This window comes from Pleuronectes platessa, chromosome 11 (genome assembly GCF_947347685.1).
Source record: "Pleuronectes platessa chromosome 11, fPlePla1.1, whole genome shotgun sequence".
In the NCBI taxonomy this organism is placed as follows: domain Eukaryota; kingdom Metazoa; phylum Chordata; class Actinopteri; order Pleuronectiformes; family Pleuronectidae; genus Pleuronectes; species Pleuronectes platessa.
In genome coordinates this window covers 22,321,748-22,332,512 of record NC_070636.1, presented here as the reverse complement: position 1 = coordinate 22,332,512, position 10,765 = coordinate 22,321,748, and positions in this window count along the sequence as shown.

Sequence of the window (10,765 nt, the reverse complement as noted above, 5' to 3'; positions counted from 1 at the left end):
GAGCGGGTGAGCAGGAGGAGCCCCGGGACCGGTGTGTGTGCGTTATCTGGGAGCATGCACACACTCTGCACACACTCTGCACACACTCTGCACACACTCTGCACACACTCTGCACACACTCTGCACACACTCTGCACACACTCTGCACACACTCTGCACACCGGCTGCTCCTGGTACTTCATGAGGGCCTGGCTTTGTATTTAAATAGGGCTTTTCTAGTCTTGATGACCACTCAAAGCGCTTTACAGTACAGTTTTTACATTCACCTATTCACACACACATTCATACATTCATACAGTGCCTCTAATTGCAGCACTTTGTTATTCTATGGGGGGCCATTCAGGGTTCAGCATCTTGCCCAAGGACACTTCGGCATGCAGATGGTTCAGACTGGGGATCGAACCGCCGACCTTCAGGTTGGAGGACGACAACCCCTCAGCCACAGGGTCCCTACAATGATGTTTTAAAAAGATTAACATGAACGTCACGATTCACAAAATTATTGTGAGTTAGTCAAACACCAACATTTTCGTCTCGTCTCATCAACGGAAGTTAAAATAGATTTAGTCGTGGTTTTTATTTTCAAAGATCCATTTACGTCAGGTCTTAGTCTCCTCTTAGTCATGGGAAAAAGGTAATTAACGAATATTTTTCGTTATAGTTTTCGTCAACGAAATTAACACTGTTGTGGGGGGGCTCAGGCTGTGAAAACACAATGATGAAATAGATCAGATATAGTAAATTTATACAATATATTTTATACAGCACAGCGTGTCACTTTTTTAATCTTACCCTAGCTCCGGTTCGTGGCGCCCGCCATTTGCCTCAGAGTTGTGAAGAGACAGGCAGTTTCCTATAAAATACAACAGAACAAAAAGACACGTTTATGAAGCTGGTAACCATCACGAAACTATATAACTTTACATTATCCCATCACCTATTTTTCCGCTAGTGCTAGGTCTCCCTTGGCTTAAACTCCACAGGCCACCATTAGTCCTCCATTACAAATTGGAGCCTTTTCTTTCACTCTCACTGTTTCCATGCAGCTGTTTCCCCCACAATAGCAACAATCGTTTCCACCCAGGCCGGTTGATCTCACCTCTGTCCCCACTGAGTATCATAACCTCCAGGAGGTATTTAATAAGGACCGTTCCTTGTCTCTTCCACCTCACAGACCTTACGATTGTGGTATTGACTTGCTCCCTGGTGCCCCCTATCCTTCCTGTCTCATTCGTCCCTCTTCCTCACCAATGGGGGCAGGATTATTTTTTGTGGAAAAGAAAGATAAATCGTTTCGCCCCTGTATTGACTATCGAGGGTTGAATGATATTACGACTTTGACACGCTATGACACAACAATATACTTTATGTGAAGCCCAGTGTTTTGGTTTCAGCAGAAAGACTTCTCTTAGAAAACTGTATAGTGGTGCCACTCTCTCCATTCCAACATATTATCTTGGATGAGCTTGACAGGCAAATGTTGAAATAAATTGCCCTGTTTCCAATTTTTTTCATAGCATTGACCTTTGCTCATGGTATTCAATGTATATATGAAGCTCTCCCTGATTTGCATAAACTGGCATCTCACATGGAATGTGTGCACTCATCCCACTTTAACCTGTTTTCTCAGCGCTATAGTGATGGCACATTGGTAATTTGAGGCAACAGAAGGCAATTGCATCATTGACGAGTAAAAAGTTGGTCTTAAGTCAGGGCATGACTTATCTGGTATTCTTGTATTAAGTTTGGTTTTAATTACTTTTTTCAACAAACTAAAAAGTTAAAGTCATGATTGACTACTGAGACTGACTCCTGATTGGTCAAAAATGTGTATTGTTTGAGATAAAAAGTCTCATACTGAGCCAGATACTATGACTAGACTTCTTTTCCAACACATAAACACATATAATGCATTAGGCGACAGAGTTTATTCTTTTACAAAGAGATAAACCAAAGCTGGCTCCGAAGCCAAACTGAAGACCTGCAAACCTTCTGCTTATATGTTCATTCCTGTCTCTGCTGTTCCCAGTTCAACCAATCAGGAGGTGGCTTCCCCTCTTCTTTTCGAGTTCAAAACTTCTGCGTCGTTCCGAATCTAATGATGTCATATTTCCGTTTATTTAATTTTTTAGATTTAAATGGTACATTATATCACAGTTTTTTCATTGCCAATTACATCACAGGTTTTTATTTGGCCATTAAATCACAGTTTGTCAATCTGTAAATTATCATTACTATGATCGGTTTCACCCCCAAGCTGATGCTTTTTGTTTATTGATGACAACACAGTACATGAAGGCCTACGGATACATGAGCCTGACTCTTAAGAGGATCTCAAAGCTTTTAAAAGCACTGGCCTTGGTGACAAAGGTGACTTAGGATGTCCTACCAAACAACAGTGCACTGCATTTATACTCTGAGCAGCCAGTGCTGGAAACGTGGCAGCTGTATCCTCATTGAGAGTGAAACTCTCCTTCTCTTTGTCTGCATCTGTCCCACAGCAACCATACGTTTTACAAGATAGGTCAGAAGCGCAGGGACCCCAACCAACCAAACCCAGGTTGCTGGAGGCATTTACAGACAATATATAAGTTTGGAAGACTGTCTTCTGTTACTTCCTGATCCACCTGTCCTTCTTACTGCATGACACATCCTCTCACCAAGCCAATCAGGTAAGAGTTTCAAAATAAATCAACATTTTGGATTTGCATAAAAGCCATAATCCTGCAAACTGCAGTGAGACAAGGCAGCTGATCTTCACATGTTTAGTTTTTTTATGTATCAATCAATCAATCAATCAAATTTTATTTGTATAGCCCATATTCACAAATTACAATTCATCTCATAGGGCTTTAACAGGGTGTGGCATCCTCTGTCCTTAACCCTCAGCAAGAGTAAGGAAAAACTACTAAAAACCCTTTTAACAGGGTAAAAATATGTAGAAACCTCAGAGAGAGCCACATGAGAGGGATCCCTCTCCCAGGACGGACAGAAGTGCAATAGATGCCACGTGCAGGAAAACATCATCAAGATTAAAGTCTTCAAGATTAAAGATTAAAGTCTCTAGCAGCATTTGATGAGGGTAGACATCCCGAAGGACAACCCCAACATGACATGCCAAGCAGTCCCGCTGCAAGCACAGTCCATGGTCAGCAACCATCCAGACCACGATCCACCATCCAGACCAGACGCCACTCCAGTCCTCAGTCACCGTCCACCGCCGCCCACCAGGACCCATCACAAGCCACCACCACGGTCCTGGTCCACCGCCCGTGCCCAATGCCAACGCGACACAGGGTCCGCCACCAGCACCACGATCAGCCCAGAATCCGCCACAATGGATCCACCACCGCGACCCCCGGTGTACGATCCACAAACCGCAATCCATGGTGCGGCCACAGAGGCCCTGGATCTGCGGGTGATAAAGCAAAGGGATTCCGGGGAAGGGGGATAGGGATGGAGAAGAGGAAGGAGAAGCTGGAAAGAGAAGCTCCGTGTGTCATGTGTCATAAAATAGAACAAGTAATGTTCTGGCGCACTAATTAGCTCTAACTATAAGCTTTATCAAAAAGGAAGGTTTTGAGTCTACTCTTAAATGAAAAGATGGTATCTGCCTCCCGAACTGAAAGTGGTAGATTATTCCACAGCCGAGGGGCTTGATGGCTAAAAGCTCTGGCTCCTACTCTTTTTTTAGAGAATTTAGGGACGACAAGTAGGCTTGAATTCTGGGAGCGGAGTGCTCTAGCGGGTTTATAAGGTACTAACAGCTCTTTAAGGTAAAAAGGCGCCATATTATTAAGGGCCTTGAAGGTGAGGAGGAGAATTTTAAATTCTATTCTAGATTTAACTGGAAGCCAGTGTAGCGACGCTAATACTGGAGAAATGTGCTCTCTTCTCTTTGTTCTCGTCAGGACACGTGCTGCGGCATTTTGGACAAGCTGTAGAGTCTTTAACGACTTACTGCTGGAGCCATGAATGTATGTTTGTGTGTGTGTGACATGTGATTCTTAATATGTTATAACACGAAATTTTGGACTACCTTATAGGCTACGATGACTATTTCTGATATTCATCTAATGTTTTTGTTTATAATATGCTGGCACTATAGCATACACTATATGTATATATATATATCTACATTATATTTTTTATTGAACTGCAATAGTGTTTTAAAAATGATGGCTTACATATCAAAAGGAAAAACTGAATAATAAATAAACGGTAGATACCAAAGGGCGGACATGAGACATTAGACTATTGCTAGAAATACATTTTAGACATTGTTTTCACTTTTTTAAATAGAAATCTCACAAGCACTTAGGTGAGAATGGATAAAATCGTAAGTAATCGCAATCTCTTTAGCGATTAGAGATTGTTCATGGCATTAAGTTTCACAATATAAAACTTGGTGGGAAAATGTCCTTTCTCTGTGAGCGATTCCTCTTCTAACCCAACAAAAAGATTGGACATTCAAGGCCCCATATTTTACACCTTTCTGGGATTTAATTGGAGGTATTGGTACCCCTAAGATGATAAATCAGTGGTTTAAAGTCGAAAAAACTGCTGCAAGACCAGACCTGAACTCGGTCTCGTTCTGGTGCATTTCTCTGGTAAACACAGCTGAAAGTCACTTTGTAATGTTTGGATACCGCTATAGAAGACCAGGCACATATTTACAGTCGGTTACAACAGGATGTTTCTGAATGTTAACTTACACCCTCCTCACGTTTGTTCAGGTTTTGACAGGACACTCGGCCAATGTAGGAGTTTCACTCGGAGTAATGTAGACTTAACTCCGTAGAGCACACCGACACGGCACGTCTGAAGAAATAAATCGTAACCGCTATTCTCAAACACTAAGGTTTCTTGCATCCCTCCACCCTGCAGTGTTTCTTCAAGGTTTTTTTGTTGTGGGTAGCCGGTGGTAGCTAACAAGCTGCTAGCTAAGCAACATGTCTGCTTGGTGGCACGTTTGGTGTGGAGAGGTGGTGGTGGAGGTGACGGCAGAGCTGCCAACTTTTCAAAAAACCTTGGAGTGAGATTTTGTCGGGGGTGACCAACATTTTGCCGCGCACACAGCCACACACGTTGGTGGCTCAAATATCAGGGAATTGTTGGAATTTGGCGTTGTATCCATGTTGTTCGCTGCATTCTGGTGGCCTTTGGGGCCCGAAGCCGTTGATAGGAGCGGCCGACTGGAGATGGACAACATTGGTTACATTCTGTGACGCAAAGACATAGCTGAAGGTCCACCCCCAGGAAATGTTGGTTTAAGTAGATGTTGTTTCCTGCATTCTAGTGGATTTTTGGGTGGTATGCTAAAGATGTGCAATACCTGAACTTCTTCTGATTCATGTTCCTCTGATCATGACTTGTAGGGCCTTCTAGCCTTGAGCTGAACATTCAACCAGAAAACTATTGTTGTGCCTCAATGACCACAATATAGCCTAATTAATAGACCTTTGTTTAAGATTTGACCAAGGTAGGTTGATTGACATTTTGATTACAATGGTTTTCAACTAATTCTGAACTGAAACCTAACCTATATTTTAAATAATTGTATTCGTAAGAGCAGTTAATGATTTATGTTCGCCTCCCACCACACTTTCCATCAGACAAAAAAGTGCAACAAATAAAGTGCTTAAACAGTAGCCTTTTTAAGCAACACAATGGACCCTCTTCCCCAAAATAAAATTTGTCTGGAGCCGCAAAACATATTTGATAACAAAGCTAATAAAGTTTTATATAAAGTTATACTATACTAAACTATGGTTTGTTGCATTTATGAAATTATCGAACAACAATAAAGAAAACTGTTGACATTTGATTGATATTTTTACCTGTTACAACAAAGGAAAAACCAAACGCTTATGAAGAGAAGAAAATACACAGGCAAGTGTCGGCCTACTTTGAAATAAATTAAACACAGACCTTTGTAGGGTTATTTGAGTCCTCCCCGTATTTGTGGAAAATATATGAAATAAGAAGTACCCTATTTTTAAATAAATAAAAACATATAGCTGCAGCCTAATAGCTTAAAAATATATATTTTAGTTGGCGAAATATTTAAACGAAAAGTGAGAGCAGGTCAGGCTGGAGGCGGACACAGAAACTGCAGCTCGGTAGAAACCAACTGCAGCTTCTGCTCTGATCAAGACGCTGAGCTCTGATCAGCTGAGACCAGAGAAACTCTGTGTTTTCACTGTTTCCACTGAGCAGCCGGTGAGTCAGTGACCAGCTCCTTCACGTGAAGGAGCTCTGGTCTTGTGTCTCTGAGCGAGTGCGCGGGGCGGGGGGCGGAGCCTCGGGACCGGTGCGCTATCTGGGGCACACACACACACACACACACACACACACACACTCGCCCGCTCCTGGTACTTCATGACGGCCTGATACGATGATGTTTTAAAAAATGATCGTGACTTAGTCAACCACCAACATTTTCGTCTCGTCTCGTCAACAAGTTAAAATAGATTTAGTCATTCGCTTCACTTAAAAGATCCAGGTTTTTTTTGGCGTGAGAAATTGGATGTGTGGCGTGAGTGCGTGTGAAAACATGCAAAAGCGTGTGTCACACGGCGGAAGCGTGAGAGTTGGCAGCTCTGTGACGGGGAGCGGGACTGGTGGGTTCGGAGGTTGGACTGGTACTGGCTGGGAGAGATGAGTGCGATCCCGAATGACATCCTACCATTAGGAAGTACGAAACGAGACGTTTCGATAACATATTTATGAGATTGGTGTGACGACCCCTTCCACACTCACATGGACACTAGGTGTCCCTGTTCTCCCTTTTTCCGAGTTACAGTTGGAGTGGGTGTCAGCAACAATCAGAGCACATCTCGGCCAGGTGTGCTCTGCCCCTTAAAAAGCTGGCCAGATTGGTCGCGCTCTCTCTCTCTCTTGCGCTACCTACGGGACGAGGTTGGCTCTCCCGGACACCAGTACCTTTGCTCTGTTTTGTTTTTGAAGAGTTGGCTGTTGTTTGTAGTTGGTTCCATTAATAAATGTTCTAAAAGAGCCACAGTTTTCCCGTGTCGTCTCCCTCCTTGCCGCAGTCTTGAGCCGGGCTGTGACATTGGTCTGAGTGAAAAAGTCTGCAGAGTCACTGTTTTCATATTTTGAGGGTCCCTACTGAACCCCTTCAAGTAAATACGGATAGTTAAAGCCCAGAAAATGTATGTTACACCATATGGGCCCTTTAAAGGGATAGTTCACTGAAAAAATATAATGACCTCATCATCAACTCACCACTATGCCAATGGAGGTGTTGGTGAAGTATTGGAGTCAACAAAACACCTCTAGAGTTTAAGGGATAAACTTTGTGGCACCATAATCCAATATACAATCAAAGTCAATGGCGATATACATACTTTTCAGACGTCTTAAAACAACAGAAAAAACTCTACTATATAATTAACATGCTGTGGCAAGACAAGGAAAGGCAGAGACGCAGGTACTGTTTACTGTGGTTTATTCAGAACTCCACATGTTCCCCATACGGGAAGTATATATAGCTAAAGCCTCTAACATTACCCATCAACCCACTGGGTGAGAGGACACACCCCTGAGTGCACGCCACACAGCCCCCCCCCCGAACACCCAGAGGGAGAAAAAAAAATGGGACAAAAGTCAGTACCTCTCAGGGGTTTTAACGAGGCGACCATAACGGCTACGCCGACCCCCGTCCGCAAACGCAGGGGTGGAACAGGCAGAAGGGACATCATTTACAACAGGCACAGGATCAGGAGGCACAACTGGAGAAAACAACACAGGGGTCTTAGAAGGGGGGCGACCACGACGGGGAACCCGGGCCTGCAGCACCTCTTCGCCGGCCAACAGATGAGCTGGCTTAAGCCTGTCTAACGAAACGCGCTCCCTTCGCCCGCCCATGTCCAGAATGAAACTTTTAGAACCCGCCTCTAACACTCTAAACGGGCCGTCATACGGGGGCTGGAGGGGAAACCGGTGAGCATCGTGACGCACGAAAACAAACCGAGTGGTCGCGAGATCCGTTGGCACGAAAGACCGAGGAGAAAAATGATGCACAGGCACCGGTGCACAAGCGGCCTGTGACGCAGGACGCGCAACAGGAAACGGAAAGGGGGCCGAGCTCTGAGGCAGAAACTCCCCTGGGACGCGGAGCGGCTGACCGAGCACCGACTCTGCAGGCGAGGCATCCAGGTCAGCCTTAGGAGCCGAGCGCAACCCGAGCATCACCCACGGCAACCGATCCAACCAGTTCGCGTCTGAGAGCGCAGCCCACAATGACGCCTTAAGCGACCGGTGAAAACGTTCACACAAGCCGTTAGCCTGGGGGTGGTAGGCAGTGGTACGGTGAACCTGTGTGCCCAGAGACTTTGCTAGCGCCGACCAGAGATCCGAAATGAACTGCGGGCCTCTGTCAGAGGTGATATCAGACGGTGCACCAAAACGTGAGACCCAAGCTGAAAGAAAAGCGCGTGCCACGTCCGCAGATGTCGTGGAAGACAGAGGAACCGCCTCTGGCCACCTAGTGGTCCGATCTACCATGGTAAGGAGATGTGTAAAACCCTGGGAAGGGGGAAGATGCCCCACCAGGTCGATATGCACATGATCAAAACGCTTGGCCGGAATCAAAAACGGCTCGAGGGGCGCCCTAGTGTGCTGGTGAACTTTTGCGCGCTGACACGCCACACATGTGGCCGCCCACTCTTTGACCTCTTTGCGAAGGCCAGGCCACACAAACTTCGAAGACACCAACTTCACCGACGCCCGGACACCCGGATGAGAAAGAGAGTGCACCATATCAAAGACCCGATGGCGCCAAGCAACCGGCACCACCGGGCGGGGGCGGCCCGTGGAGACGTCGCAAAGGAGGGCAGGCCCATCATTTTGCACCACTGCCTCCTCCAGCTCCAGACCGGTACTCGCAGCTCTCAGTGCAACGATACCCGAGTCCCCAGGTTGATCGGCAGCCAGTGCTGAAAAATCAACCCCAAGATGCAAAGGGCACACCAGCACCCGCGACAGGCAGTCTGCCACCGGGTTCGCTTTACCCGCCACATGTTGGATGTCCGTTGTGAATTCGGAAATCGCCGCTAGATGGCGCTGCTGGCGAGCAGACCATGGCTCTGTCACCTTCGCCATAGCAAACGTCAATGGTTTGTGGTCAACATAGGCTGTGAAAGGGCGGCCTTCCAGTAGGAAACGGAAATGACGCGTAGCCAGGTACAACGCTAACAGTTCCCGGTCAAACACGCTGTATTTTCGCTCACTGTCTCGCAAACCGCGGCTAAAAAATGCAAGGGGCTGCCACGCACCCGCAACACGCTGTTCAACAACTGCACCGACAGCCACATCCGAAGCATCGGTCGTGAGGGCGATGGGCGCCCGAGACGCGGGGTGCGCCAGAAGCGCCGCGTTAGCCAGGGCAGCCTTAGCCCCCTCAAAAGCCTGGATCCTCACAGGGGTCCAGTCAACCTGGTCCTTGGCTTTCTTAAGCTTCAAAGCACCATACAATGGTTGCAGGAGTTGGGCCGCACGAGGCAAGAAACGATTGTAAAAGTTTACCATGCCCAAAAACTCCTGTAGCGACCTGACCGAGACTGGACGGGGAAAATCCGCAACTGCATGCACCTTCGAGGGCAAAGGAACCGCACCCTGCGACGAAATGCGATGGCCCAAAAAGTCTATGACAGACAGCCCAAACTGGCACTTGGCTGTGTTGACAATGAGACCATGTCCATCAAGGCGCTGGAAAACCTGCCTAAGGTGCGACAAATGCTCATCAACCGACGGGCTGGCCACCAAGATGTCGTCCAAATAGACGAAAACAAACGCGAGGTCACGTAACACCGAGTCCATCAAGCGCTGAAACGTCTGCGCTGCGCCTTTAAGGCCGAACAGCATTCGCAGGAACTCGAAAAGCCCAAACGGTGTAATGACTGCAGTCTTGGGCACGTCCTCTGCCCGCACAGGCACCTGATGATAACCTCGCACCAAATCGATTTTAGAAAAAATTGTCATGCCCGCCAAACGAATCGAAAAATCCTGAACATGTGGAATGGGATAACGGTCATGGACCGTGATGTTATTTAAACGGCGGAAGTCACCGCACGGCCGCCAAGACCCGTCCGCCTTGGGCACCATGTGGAGCGGCGAAGCCCACGGGCTGTTGGACCGCCTAACGATCCCCAAACGCTCCATGGTAGCAAACTCCTCCTTCGCGGTGGCTAACTTCACGGTGTCGAGTCGACGCAAACGTGCGAAAACGGGCGTACCCGCAGTGGGAATGAAATGTTCCACGCCGTGTTTAGTAACCGCGGCAGAAAATGCGGGCGTTGTCAGCGAAGGAAATTCCGCCAGTAAGCGCTGGAAGACATCCTTTGACGCCGCGAAATTAGCGTGTGTTAATGGCCCGAGTCCCCCTGTCTGACACGGAAAAGACGAAAAAGACACAGCATCAATGAGCCTGCGATTAGCTACATCCACTAACAACCCATTAGTGCACAGAAAATCTGCTCCGATAATAGGAACCGTAATGGAAGCTACAACAAAGTCACACAGAAATTTGCGTCCATTGAAACACACAGTCACAGACTTTGTACAAAACGTCTCTATAGCCGAACCGTTAGCCGCTGTCAGACGCGGACCACTGCCACAGGCCGAGAGGTCCGTAGCTGCAGGAGGGAGAAGGCTCTTCTGCGAGCCGGAGTCCACCAGGAACTGATTACCTGATATGGAGTCATGAACGAACAGCAGCTCCTCTTGCTCGCCAGCGCCCACG